A 15,310-nucleotide genomic window follows, 5' to 3' on the forward strand; every position below is an offset into this window, starting at 1 on the left:
ACAGATTTTTATCAATTTGAATAGGTGACCACAGACTAAAATAAAAAAAAACCTACATTTTTTGAGGACCTGGTCTTGAATGTAAAGGAGTCAAACCATTCCAAGACAGGATCCCTGTTATAATTGTTCGATGGGAACATAGAAATGGAAATTTAGTTTTGCTACTTCCATATTCTGTTTTCTTTAGTAGTTAAAAATAGGATTATGTAATAATCAATTCTACCACTCCACTATTCCATTCTCTTTGAATTGGGGAATGGGTAACATTTGTATGCTTCTGTTGTAAAATCCAACCAACTATATTACAACGTCTGTTTTTTTTTTAAGATTTTATTTATTCATGAGAGAAAAGAGAGAGAGAGAGAGAGAGAGAGAGAGAGGCAGAGAACAGGCAGAGGGAGAAGCAGGCTCTATGCAGGGAGCCCAACACGGGACTCCATTCCGGGACTCCAGGACCACGCCCTGGGCCAAAGGAGGCGCTAAATGGCTGAGCCACCCAGGGATTCACATAACGTGTGTTTAATGTACTTTTCTTCCTCTATGTTAAAAACATTTTGAGGTAAATATTTGTCAAAAGTCCAAGAATAGCAGGACACCTGGGTGGCTCAGCGGTTAAGTGTAGGCCTTTGGCTCAGGGCGGAATCCCAGAGTCCCAGGATGGAGTCCCACATCGGGCTCTCTGCAGAGAGTCTGCTTCTGTCTCTGCCCTTCTCTGTCTCTCTTTGTCTCTCTCTGTCTCTGTCTCTCTCTCTCATGAATAAATAAATAAAATCTTAAAAAAATCAATATATCCAGATATGATTAAATTCAGAATAAAATTTGAAATATTTCATTATTAAAAAAAATATTAGCTTAGTTAGTTTCCATTTGTCTCCAAATACTTATTTTTTATGTCTAGTGTTCTGTTCAATGGTGAGGCAAAAACCACAACAGTTATTTTAGCTTAGGAAATTTAGTATTAACAGTTCTTAACCTGATATCAGATTTTGAGCTAGGTACCTATAAAAGTAAATAAATATGATTAAGCAGCCACTCAGGATTGGGAAACCAAAGTGAGGAGGTGGGAAACTCAGATCTATGATGTGCTGTATCTGTGCTTAGAGAAGGAGTTCCCTGTCCTGCCACCCACACTTCTTAGATGTTCCTTTTACTTAAAAGATTTGGTCTATGTCTTCTTTCCCTGAATCATTATCAGACCAGTCACCAAGAGAATGCATCAGAAGTGATGCTGTATAATTTCTGATTCTAGGTCTGATAATCTTACTTGCCCCTGCTTCTGTTGGAATAATTTTGGGCTAAGATTGTCATGGTGGAGAGGACACTTGTATTTATTGTAGTATATAGCCCAGTTGTACTTTTACTGAAGAGCCAACTTTAACTGATAGCAATAGAAATGAGCCATCTTGGATTATGGCCCAATATTGCCATAGGATGATTGTATGATGGCAGCCTTAGCCAAGAAGTGACTGCAGTTGCAAAGGGTATCCCACATTGAGCCCATAGAGAATCACTGACTTACTAATTCCTTCTCTAAAAAATAAAGCAATTTTTTTTAATTTGTCACCGTATTTTCGGGAATGTTTTGGAATGCAGGAACAATAACTAGAGCAGAAAATAACAATAAGCATCCAAGAAAGTAGAAGTCAACTTCTTCCTCCCCTAACCTTGTAGTCCACCTTTAGTGCCCATTGTTGGCAGTGCCTGATTGGGTGGTAGCTGGCAAAGTAGAAATGTATTTTGTAGTTCTGGGTTCTGCATCACAAAATAGAGAGCAAAATAGCAGTTTCAGAGCTAAAAGAAAATACCTTGATAAATGGTGCACAATATTTATGTAAAGGATGAGATGCATTTCAGGATAAAACTAAACTTTTAGGGCAGCCCCGGTGGTGCACGGGTTAGCACCACCTGCAGCCCAGTGTGTGATCCTGGAGACCGGGGATGGAGTCCCACGTCAGGCTCCCTGCATGGAGCCAGCTCCTCCCTCTGCCTGTGTCTTTGCCTCTCTCTCTCTCTCTCTCTCTCTCTCTCTCTCTCTCTCTCTCTCTTTCTCTCTATCTCCCTCTGTTGCACATGAATAAATAAATAAAATATTTTTAAAAAACTATACTTTTAATGAAATTAAATAATATTACAATATTAATTTTGGAGAAGTTTGGAAATGATTTCAACATAGTAAACTGGGATACGGGCTTGAGAAATGGCCCATAGATTGATACTAAGTGGAAATAATCTGCTTAATAGAATCAGCATACACTGAGATCTAGCCATCTTTAGAATTAATATCCATCTCTGTTACCACGTTGTGAATAATAATTACCTAATTATTAGAACAGCTTTCAGGAAATCTCATACTGTCATTAAAAGGACTAACACACATTTAGCCTGCTTATTTTTGTTCTTGATTATCAGGCCACATCAGCAACATAACTCCTCGAGTTAAAAGTAAAAAATGGCAAAAATAGGAATCAGGACAGATTATTTCATGTTTTCAACTTGTTATTTCCTTCTTCAACAATGATAACTATACTGTGATTCATCTTAGGCATACTATAAAGTTGCATTACTGGAAATTAAATAATTATTATTCCTATAATATTACTATAATAGTGGGAATTTATCCATGTTCATAGTCTTATATAAGTAAGGAGTAGAGAATATATATATTTAAAATACAGTAATGCTTATTTCAGTAAGGGTTTTTGCAATATTAATAATATCTTTCTGTTAAATCTCATCCACCTTTTTAAAAAATGGCCTTTCATTATTCATCTTATTACTTGTGAACCAGCTATCCTTAATTTCCTGATACACAGCATTCTGAGTGCCTACCTTATTTTTTATCTCATTAATTAAGCTCCTTTTTGATTGTTTACCTTGTCTATATATTTGAGATATACAATATTTTCTGCTTACGAACTTAGCATCCTATCCTAAGTGACATTCACCACTTTTTTCTTTCATTTATACTTCAACAGAGCTTCCCTAATGCTAAAACATACTATTTGTTGCCTAAAATTTATTTCTTAAAAAACTCATTGGGAAGCTACTTCTGTAAAGTTTCCTCTAGTACCATAAATTGAACACATAAAGTTATTTAAAATAAATATTTTAATAATCAATAGCAAAGAATCATAAGAAATATGTGTTAGGAGTGTTATTGTCACACCTGATGGGAAAACAATGCGATTTGAATTAAAATTTATTGACACTCAGGAGTGCCTGTATGTGCTATAAATTCATATCAGTTAACACAATTACCTATAACTTCAAAAAGCATGGATTAAAACATATCAAGGAACCAATTATTCCAAGAATTACTGAAGGAGGTCTATACTTTTCAACCTCTTGATGTGCCTTGACACTTCTAAGGAAGGATTCATGTGTTGAGTGCTCCTTTTGCAATGTGGGTTACATAATATTTTATTAATAAGTCAAACAAGTCCTATTAATTGTTATGATTCCAGTTTTAAGTTGAGAAAAATTAAATATTATTAAAGTTGCAAAGTTTCCTATTGTAACTCATTTAACAAAAGATTCATAGAGTCTGAGAATGGGGGGCATGGAGAATTAACCAAGTAAATTACCCAACAAACTTAGTTGGTGATAAGCAACAGAATAGTATTTGTATTTATTTATTTGTTTTATTTTTTGTTGCTTTGTTCAACTTGAGACCAAAAATAATAGCATGGATATAAAAATAAATAACAAATATCAGGATAAAATGTATTGTGCTTGTGGAAATAAAATAAAAGATTGAATAGGACTGTTTACTATTTCTAAGAGTGAACAAAAAAATTTCCTATATGGTAACAAAATTCCCTTATGACTAAGTTCTTAAAAAATTTATAAGCAATTTCTCACATGGAGTTACATTTAGGAAGTACAATATGATATGGAGGGAGGTATATTCATGTATCAGTTAATTAATGATACAGCGTTAAATGATGTAGAGAAGGCAACAAGGTAGCCAGCCACGATTTAATGAATGGGTGCTGGCAAATTGAATAGCAAGAAGTGTGGGCAGGCATCATTGCATGTGTCTCCAATATTCAAGGGGGCAACATGCTTTGCAAATCTTTATTCATGCTGTGCTAGCAGGTGTACATTCTGTAACTCCTTGTCTTGATTAATAGACTGGCATTAGAAGATAACTGAGGAGGTTTTTCAGTTCATATTTTTAGGGGGAATAAGAGTCATTCTCTGGAATTTGCCTCAGACAAAGCCAAAAATAAAAGTAATGGTGGTAGCTATTGCTCTTAAGCTTTACACTGACTTTAAGGACTTATTAAATTTTATAGTATCATTTGTTCCAGGTTTTGGCTGACAGTTTGACTTTGATTATATATTTTCCACTTATGGATTGAAAATTAGTGTGATGAATATTATAAATTTTCTGTGAACATATTTCAAAATTAAATTGGATTCTTTATATTAGCCATATCTTCTTTCATTGCAATATATTTGACATGGTTGCTAAACAGACTTATCATTCAGTATAGAATATATTTTTAAATTATTTTTAAATTTTATTTATTTATTTGAAAGAGAAAGCATGATTAGGGGAGGCGGGTGGAGGAGCAGAAGGAGATAGTAAAGCAGGCTCCCTGCCAAACAAGGAACTCAATAATGGGGGCTCGATCCCAGGACCTGAGATCATGACCTGAAGTGAAGGCAGATGCTTAACTGACTGAGCCACCCAGGCACTCCTAGTATAGAATATTTCTCTGTGTGCCTGTGATCAAATATTTGTTTGTAAATTATTGTTCTGCACATCAAGATTTCAAAAATTTTACTTTTTATGTGTCAATTAAATCTATCTGCCCAACATTTCAGAACTCTGTCATTAATTGCAATTATCAGGGATGTAATTTTGTCAGAAAGATTATTGAGAAGCTATCTGTTAAGTGAGATATGTAGAGGGAGAGCTATAGAATGACCTCTAGTAAAAGAATTAGTGGACTTATGAATGCTGCTATGAGACTGAAGCATATTCATCTCCATGTGCCAAAAATTCAGTTAAAATAAATACACACAAAGTCCTATTATATATAGAAAAACAACATGCATTTTTAAATTACTCTTATTCTTTTAGTTAATAAAAGTCACTGCAAGAATAAATGTTAAACCTCAAATATGTTTCTTCATGCCACACCAGGTAATAGTTATTAAACAACAAACAACAGTTCTTAATTCTCTGGAAAACGTGCATTGTATTAACAAATGTTCCTCTTATTTAAACAGTTAAATATATTTCTTTGTTACACAAAACCTTAAAAAGATTAAATGGAGGAATCACTTGCATTAAATAATACGAATACATTTGGTATGATAATTGTATGTGCCCTTATATCATTTACATCTGCTTGACTATGAAGCAGATAGAAATATATTCTGTGAAATAATGTAGAGCTTAATGATAATAATATATTATCATGTTCAATAGACTGTGATGACATTTTTTGTTTACTTTGGTCATAGCAAAATTAAATAGTCAATTTCAGCCATTTAGAAACTTGCCATCCACCTTACCCTAAAAATGTCTTAAAGAGTAAAAATGAGTAAAATAGTGGGATTTTTTTGTTATGTAATATAGGTTTAAATTATTCTCAAAAGGACAAAAATAAAAAAGACATAATACATATTTTATCAAAACATTTAGTTGCATGTGATTGTTTTATTTTTATTTAAAAACATTAACAATTACATCATTTATCAGCAAATTAATTTTGAGTGCCACAGGTACATAAATTGTTTTCATGTTTAGGATATGGAGTCCAGAAGAAATATGGACTACACTCATAGTAAACTTACACAGGTTTCCAAGAAATTTACATCTAAGTCATTTTTTTTCAGTCTCCTTAACTCTACAAATGCATATATTTCAGTGTTCCAAGACCACTCTTGAAATAATTCTCTTTCAAGAGAAATTTACCCCTAAATCATTATGTTACCTCATTTTTTTAAATGTTGAGGCCATAAATGATGTTCAGCTTGTATGCACTGGGTCTATCTAAAGCTTGTTTAAAATCAGTGTCTGGGGATCCCTGGGTGGCGCAGCGGTTTGGCGCCTGCCTTTGGCCCAGGGCGCGATCCTGGAGACCCGGGATCGAATCCCACGTCGGGCTCCCGGTGCATGGAGCCTGCTTCTCCCTCTGCCTGTGTCTCTGCCTCTCTCTCATTCTATGTGACTATCATAAATAAATAAAAATCAAAAAAAAAATTTAAAAAAAAAAATAAAAAAAAAATAAAATCAGTGTCTGTCTTGACTGGACAAGAATTTTGAATATTTTCTTACCAATCCTCTAGAGATCATATAGTAAAGTGGTTGAAATGGTCATTTCAGATTATTCCATTAAAACATGATATTTGAGCATTATAATAAACATAGAAAAATGATATTCATATAATCTTAATAATTATGAGAGAAAGAGTATTGCTCTATTACCAGAATAACTTTATTTTTGAGATTTCATAAGATTCCAACTATAGGATGTTCTAGAAAAGGCAAAATTGTAGAGACAGTAAAAATATCAGTGCTTTCCAAGGATTGGAGTATGGGGAGGAGGATGAATTCCTGGAACACAGAGGATTTTTAGGGCATTGAAACAGCTCATTATTATGCTACTATAATGACAAATACATGTCATTATACATTAGTCCAAACCCAGAGAATATACAAAGCCAAGAGTAATAGCCAATATGAGTTATGGAATCTGGGTGATAATAATGTGTCAATATAGGTTCATTCATTGTAAAAAATGTTTTGGTGGGTGATGCACCATTCTGGAGGAGGCACTGTATAATGAGAGCAGTGGTTGTCTGGGAAATCTTTCTACTTTCTGATCAGTTTTGCTGTGAATTTAAGACTGCTCAAAAATATATTAAAACAAAGAGGGCTCTATACATTTTTTTCACACTGGGTCCCACAAATCCATATTTCAGGCCATGATATTAATAAAGGGTGACCCAGGACTACAGTATCTAAAGTAGAGATCAATCATTCTACATTGGAGCAGGAGGATGGATGTGGAACTGCAAGTGTCCTTTCTCTAAAGTGAAGGGCAAAAATCCATTATTTGGTATGTTTGACTACAATGGAAATGTTGAGTTCTGTCAGAAAGTAAAAGGTGAAACAATAATAGCTATTTATTTTTAAAAAAAGAAATAAAAAAGAGATATTGTTAATCGTAAGAAAAACAAATGCTATTTCTTTTGTTGTACAACAAATGAAAGAACTATAACCATGGTTCCTGACTTCTTGCTGCAAAGGGTGGTCAGAGGGTCAGTAGCACTGGCATCATGTGAGATAATTTAAATATCCAGTATATCAAGTCTCAGGAATGATTTACTGAGTCAGAATCTTCAAAAGTGCGCCAAGAAAATCTTGTTAAAATGTAGACTTTGATTCAAATTTTAGGAATGTACCCCAGCTGAAAATCTGCGAGGTGAGGCTGCTGCTACTGTCTGCTCTTAGCACTGATCAACATTTCTCAGCTGTTAACCGTATGTTCATAGATAGACACAGAAATACAAACAACAGGCACTGACTTTACTCTGTGGCAGACAATACTGGTAGGTTAAGTAGAGAGGAAAATGCACGCTTGGGTGTGATGTAAGAGATCTTACATCTTATTTTGCAAAGGAGAACAATCAATTATATCTAAAATAGAAAAATTATTTATATTAATATCAATTATTGCATGAGATTTTAAGAAAGCCATCTTGAAGACTTGATCAAATTGCAATATAAGAGTTCAAAAATTACCTCCTCTGTATTTGCCATTATTTAAATCTATGAAAGTTAATGCCATTGACATCTATGAAAATGAAAGATTTGCAAATTAATAAGAATACAAATTTGAAAAAAACAGTTTGGTTGCATCTTCTAGATTAAAATATAAATAATGAAAACTGTATATTATGCTGTATATTTTTGATTTTTGATTTTCTAGAATAAAAGAACAAAATAAAAAGATATTCTGATTTTCAAAGCATATATATAAGAAAACAATTATTGGATGATTATGTTTGATTAAAACAAAGCATGGATGCTAGGATCCTTCTATAATACTAATAAAGGGATATACCACAGTGTTATAAATAGTCTTGATTAAAACAGTATTAACCTTTAATTGGAATAAAAATTAGATAATGTGTAGTTACGTTTAATCATCATAAATATATTTTAAGTTTATTTTTGCTATTATTGTAAAGAGACAATATTAAAATAGTTTGAACAAAGTAAGTCTCTTCCTTATTTTCAGTTCTCTGGCTTTTCCAGGAATATCCAAACATGTGTAATTTCTTTTGCTTGGCAAGGGAATAATCAAAATTATAGTATGTTTTAAGACAAAGTTTTGTGCTGGTACAAATCCAAATTTTTGTGAGGTTCCAGACATTTCAAATTAAGTAATCTTTAAACAATAATAACAACAACAACAAAATAAAAATGAGAGCAACAAAAATCCACATGGTCCAGAATGGAGCAATAAAACATTTCCTTTCAGCTTTGTTTGCTTTTTACAACCATTAGCAAAACTCTTACCACACAAGAAGCACAAGGCTGTTTTTATCCCTTTGTGCTAAGTAATGAAAGTAAAACCAAAAGATACACAATTTTCACTCTACATTCTTTCTTTGACATTTTCTGCATTAAGCTGAGATGAATGTAAACAAAGACAGATGTCCACAATCATATTGTCAAAATATGTTTTCATTAATTCTTCTCAAAGGGAAATTATGTTGCACATGATAGTGTGTGATGATGAAAAGTATACATTCCTTGAACATGTCCTATAAAAAAATCCCATGGGCTCCAGCATTCTTTGAAATGAAGTATTCTTTACAACATGACTTCATATAAATAGTTTGACAGAGGAAGTTTTCTAAAATAAGTGATGAGACTTTTTTTTTTAATGAAGTTTTGACCTAGTCAGTGGCTCTGCAGATAATATGCTGACAACTCAGAAACCCAAAGAACCCTACACCAATACAAATATTTTACAATAAAGACATCGCAGTGTATAGTTATTTTATATTCTTGATTACATTGTGAAGACTTTCAGTTTTGTGACTCCTATGTCTTAGAATACTTCACATAGTTATATAAATAAACTTCTAGTGAAAAACATACTTTGTAATTTTATAGTTGTTGCTACTTAACTATTATTTTTCAGTAAAACATGGAAAATGGGACCCTTACTGTTTGATAAATATCTATTATCTGCTATATTCTCAGACTTTGCTTATAATATTTTCCAAATTATCATAGTGAATTATTTAGTTAATTCTAGAAAACTACCAAAAGTGATGCAGATATTACTGCTATTCATATGAATAACTAATTATCCGGCCTTATTTCCCACCTGTGTGCTACAAAATCTCACTGAGTTTAGCCATTCTGGAGTCTATGGGAACAAGTACGTTTATATAATTCCAACTCTACCTTCTCATCTCATAGCTACACCATGTCCTTTGTTGCCAGTACTCTCCATGACAATACAGATCAAGCACATGTCATTATACTCCACTAGTTTCACCAGAGCTCTACATCTCTGTCAGCTGTGGTAAAAAGTTTTCTGCAGGGTTATGTCACATATGGCCATCAGTGCCTTAAGCAACAATGTTTATTCCAAGACCAGCCCCCTGAAACCATCTAGCAAGAAAGACAAGATACTGAAATAGCCTGGAGGATGGGAATAGAGCTACAATCCAACCACAAATCACTGAGTCGTACTATATTTCTATTTACTATTTAAGGGAAGCTTGAGTCTAAGTATACAATTAATAAATGATTTTTAATTATGAAAATAACATTTTGAGCACCTGCGTGGTTCAATTGGCTAAGTGTCCTTTTTTTAAATTTCAGCTCAGGTCATGATCTCAGGGTCATAGCATTGAGCCCTGAGTTGATTCTATGCTGGATATGGAACCTGCTTAAGATCTCTCTCTTCCTCTCACTCTGCCTCTCTTCCCCACTCATTCACTCTCTCTCTTTCTCTCTCAAAAAAAAAAAAAGAAAAGAAAAAGTAGAAAATGTTATTTTTTCACAATATTCATGTTAATGCTGGACAATATATTATTATTACCCATATAGACTTACCCATCTATATAAACTTGTGTTAATGAAATTTATTCCCCAAATTGATGATTTCCAATTATGTTGAGCCATAATAATAAAGAATTTGCCTTTCTCTTCTAGAATATTTCCTCCATAATCTTGTTTCTCCTAATTTTCTAAAAGAAGAATGAATATAAATTTTAAAAATGTCTCTCAGAATCAAGAGACAATAAAGACAAAAACCAAACTTCCCTTAGAAATTTGAGAATCATTTTTTATTTACTATCTGAGGCAATATTTTCTATTTGTTTCCTAACAAAACAAGTAAACAATTTTAATTAGTGAATGTGTCATACTATGAACCATCAATTTAGACACAGTCTCTTGCTTATTAAAAATGGTAGATAATAAAGTTTTCATGAGCTTAATTTTCAAGGAGCTTTTAGGCTTGCAGAGTGATAGTGTTGCTGGTGGTGGTGATGATCATGATAGTATGGGTGGTGCTGGTGTGACTTTAATACATGCCATCAGATAAGGTAGATATGCTGCTCATAAAGAAGCCTTCCTTTCATTCACTTTATTATTTTTTTCCTTTCATTCACTTTAGATGGTTGAATAGCTATAGAAGATTCCATGAACTTTAAAAAAAAGGATAATAAGCTTATTGCCTCCTGATTTCTACTATACCAATAAATACACAGTAAATAAGATATTTAAAAATACTTGTGAATGAGTTGTTCAGAAATATGCAAATTTGAATAGTATAGTGACTAGAAGTTTCTTCTAAAACTAGGATCTCTGAATTCATAAACATTTGCACTACTTACCTGCTTTGTGACTCTTGAGCAAGCTACTTAACATCCTTATTTGAGCTTAAATTTCACCATCTCTAAAAAAATAGATGATAATAATATCTGAAACACTGGTTTAATAATATAATTAAATAAAATGGGCTATGTAAGAGAACCTAACCCAGTTTCAAAACATGTTAACTATTTAATAAATATTGCTATAATTGCTGATTATATTAATGTTGTTTTGTTTTTATTGTTATAAAAATCATCTGAGCATATCAATACACGCAGAAAAAGCATTATTATACATGTCAAAATTCAATGGCATGTATAATAAAATCACCATCAAACTAACAATAGAGAATATAGGCAATAGAGTTTGACACTTCCTCAATTTATCAGTAACATTACAAAAAATTCCTCTATAGCTAACATCATATTTAATTAAAGAAACTGGAAGCTTTCTAATGAATTTCAGGAACAACACAAAGATGTTCACTCACTGATCTTTTTTCTAAAGACCTTACTGGAAGGGCACCTGGATGGCCTGGTGGGTTACAGATCCAACTCTTGGTTTTGGTTCAAGTGGTGATCTCAGGGTCACGAGACTGAGCCCTGTATTGGCCTCCACACTCAGTGCAGACTCTGCTTGCTCTCTCTCTCTCTCTCACTGTCCTTCCCCCCACTCTCTAAAATAAATAAGTAAATCTTTAAAAAAAAATCTTACTGGATGTCCTAGTTAGTGCTATTAGACAAGAAAAGGAAGAAAACTTACACTGACTGGAAGGAAGAAATAAAACTCTCTTTGTTCAGAGATGACAACTGTGTAGAAAATCCCAAACAATGAAAATACCCTGGAAGAAATAAAGCAATAATAGCAGTATTGCAGGATACAAAGTATATGTTAAAAAATTAATTTCTGTCTTATGTGTTATCAATAAATAAGTTGACATCAAAATTAAAAATACAGCACTAGTCACATTACCACAAAAAATACAGCACATTTTAGTCTCTGGCTGGTTGATGAACTCACAAGTGTAGATGGTGTGCTACATGAGGGGCAAGTCTTTTGCCAACATCACAAGGGTCTCTAGTTCAATGAGTGGTGTTTGACACTAATTCTTGCTATAACAAAATCTGTATAAAATATGTATGTGGAAATCTGCAAAGTTCCAGAGAAAAAATAAAAAAATAAAAGAAGCTCATAAAGTTAAAAAAATAAAGCAAGCAATTTGCATATTTAGTATTTTCATAGAATAAATATCGTATGAGAAAATGAAATGAGAAACATAACTGATTTTTAGTATTCTACTTTAGAAAGCAAGAAAAACATTATTCTAGGTGAGACGTGAAATGTACCTTGTATTATCACTACAATCTTCAATTTAATGTGTTCATACATTTCCTTTTTATTACAGAAATTAGCATTAGGAAACCACTTTTCTTTAATTACCAAGTAATGCCTCAGGTAAAAAGAATTACATTTCCTGTGATAAGAGTTCAATGGGGAAAAGAAAACATTTATGCTAATAACAGTTTAAGTCGTCAATTAGTAGTGCACTCACAGTCAGGAAAAATAGTTTTTAAGTCTTTAGCAAAAAAATGAAATGAATCATCAACAAAATCAGCAACTAGAATTAGAATTAATTGCATCTATAGAGAAACATGTATTTGAATATTCAACTTGTTTCTCTTTTCTCACAAATGTTCATACTCCCTTCTCTTCCATATTCTTTCCAAGCCTAAAAATCAAATCCATTGAACCAGCCAATCATTAAAACTATTGTTTCTGATATTATTTATAGCAAAATAATTCAAAAGCCCATAGCTATAACTGATTTCTGTGAGACATTGAGCTGTTGCAATAAGGGACCACTATCTGAATATTGCTTCAGGCCAATCTTTAACAAGATTTCCCAAATAAAGAAAATACTGAAAGGAACTTTATTTAGACTCCATAGCAAGACATTCTATACATAGTTGTCACATACTAATGCTTTTTAAATTGAAGAATACATTATGAAGTGTTCTGGCTGAGGCCAGTGGTTGACCCACAAGGTATTCAAATACTATTTTCTGTAAACTAAGATCTTTCCAAATATAATGGGAACTGTTAGAGAATGTTTAAGCCAGATGCCACTGGGGAAGGGAGCAGATATAAATAAACAAACAAACAAACAATCTTTGATTTCTCCAGGTAATGATTTTCTTTTTTACTGATGCATTCTACTAGCAGTCATTATCTTGTAATTTTTCACTTGCAGAAGGAAAGTCTCATTTTACCCAGAACAGTAATTTTTATTGATTGTGTTTCCAAGCATAACGCTGAATAGTAGAAATGCACAGACCAATAAAGACTAAAAGAAAACAAAACAAACAAAACCCCCCACAAAAACAAAAACAAAACAAAAACCCTTGCAGTAGAAGAACTATAATGGGTCATAGACACAAATACACAATACAATATGAGCTAATGGAAGCAATATGTCATATTGTTCAAGACATTTGAATATTTCACCAAACTGCCTGAATTGGAATCCTTACTCTGGCACTTAATGTCTTTCAGCAAGGGTATAACACTTCTATGCCTTTGTTCCTCATTACAGTAATGGAAATAACTATTACTTCATAGAGATGTTGTGAATTAATAAAATAACACTCTAAAGTAAGTTCTAATAGCCCTTGGAGCATTGTAAGTGTCTATCTTTCATGATGCTTTGGTGTGAATATAACCAAAAACCTGTTAAAGCACAAGAGAAAATACGGAGGTAAGATGAGATTTTCAGGTTTGATTGAAATAATGATTCAATGATGAAGTAAAATATTTATTTTTTCTCTCTTTTCTTTATCCAAAGTTATACAGTTCTACTCATTGTAGAAGTGAGTAGGCAAAAGGATAGGGAGCCAAAAGTACCTGGAACTTAGAATTGCATTGGTGATACACAATGGGAGTAGAAAGTATATGATAATAAATACTAACTACTAATAATAGGCATCCAACCACAATGTCCATTATAGAAGATAAGTATAGAACACTAAAAATACATCAAAAAGGAGAAAGTATTGCACTGGTGTTTTGGGTAATAAATTGGAAAAGTGTTCTCAGAATATGAACTGAGCTTTGAAGAAAGGTCTGAGAACACTAAAAATGATAGAATAAAGGAAAGATATGATAGTCAAAAATGTTACAATATGCAAAGTCATGTAGACCTTTGAAGCAAGTATATCTTGTCTTTAAGTCATAAATTGGATATTTTAAAGAAAGGCTTAGCCATAAAAGTGTAACTGATAATTTCCTTTTTCTACTTATCCTAAGTAACAATTAGAATCAAATTGCCTTGGGGCACCTGGGTCTCTCAGTTGATTAAACTTCTGACTCATGATTTTGGCTCAGGTCATGATATCAGGGCTCTGCATTCAGTGAGGAGTCAGCTTGAGATTGTCTCCCTCCCTCTCCTTCTATTCCTCCTTAATCCCATGTTCTCTATCTCAAAAATAATAATTTAAAAAAATCTTTAAAAAGTTAAGAATCAAATTGCCTTCCCATTACATATTCTTGAAGCTCCAAGATTGTGCAATGCCAAATTATTTCTAATTCTCATTTTTACTGTGTAGCCCAACTTTTCTGTTTAGTCAAGTATGTCATAATCACATTTTCAAGGTAATGTTAGTTAGTTAATGGAAGTTTGTCTCATTACAAAGTAAAGATAAGTTGTAATTTCTCCATTTTTTTCTATTTCTTTACTGCTTTAATTTTTCTTACAGTTTCAATTCTATAAAGTCAAAAAAGGAAAGAAAAATTATAAATCGTCATGGTATTGGGGAGGCCAAAATGTTGGACTATTTTTTTCATTAAACCAAAATATTTTAATTGATTTATTTCAATCAATACTAATCTTATTTTAGTTATATTTCAGCATGTGATTTGCCCCAAGTAATGATATGTATAGTAAAATACCTTACTATAATTTTGTAATCAAATAACTAAGTTTTAAATTCTTGTCTTGCAATTTGTAAGTTGAGTAATGTTGGCTAAATGATTTAATCTTCCTGGGTCAGTTTCCTAAACTACTAATACATATAATAAAACTTTTCCTAACTGCCTTGCAGGATTAGTATGAGAAAATGAATTAAATAGTATAAGTGATTTTATTATGTCAATAGAATAATAATACTTCAGAGGAATCCAATAAATATAATTCTAGAAGTTTAGATAAATATGAATGCATATTTCTTTTCTAGATGTAAAGTAACTCAGAAATTTTCAAGAAAGTAATTAGAAGACATTGCTGATCTGCTGCCATGGGTGGATGGATGCAGATGTCTGTTCCTACAAGAAGCACGGCCATCTGTGTATACTGCAGCTTCATTGCTCTGTGACAACTTCCTGCTGAATGCAACACAGCTAAATCTAGAGCAAATTGAATAAGTATGTTTTCATTTTCAAGCATGTTAG

At 32.6% G+C, this 15,310-nt stretch overlaps 1 pseudogene; it reads left to right on the forward strand.

The window, feature by feature from the left end:
- Window positions 1–11,849: 11,849 nt before the first annotated feature.
- LOC129516729 (small nucleolar RNA SNORA62/SNORA6 family) lies at window positions 11,850–11,987 on the forward strand (annotated as a pseudogene).
- Window positions 11,988–15,310: the final 3,323 nt, after the last annotated feature.

The sequence above is a fragment of the Nyctereutes procyonoides genome, unplaced genomic scaffold, assembly GCF_905146905.1.
Source record: "Nyctereutes procyonoides isolate TBG_1078 unplaced genomic scaffold, NYPRO_anot_genome, whole genome shotgun sequence".
Classification (NCBI taxonomy): domain Eukaryota; kingdom Metazoa; phylum Chordata; class Mammalia; order Carnivora; family Canidae; genus Nyctereutes; species Nyctereutes procyonoides.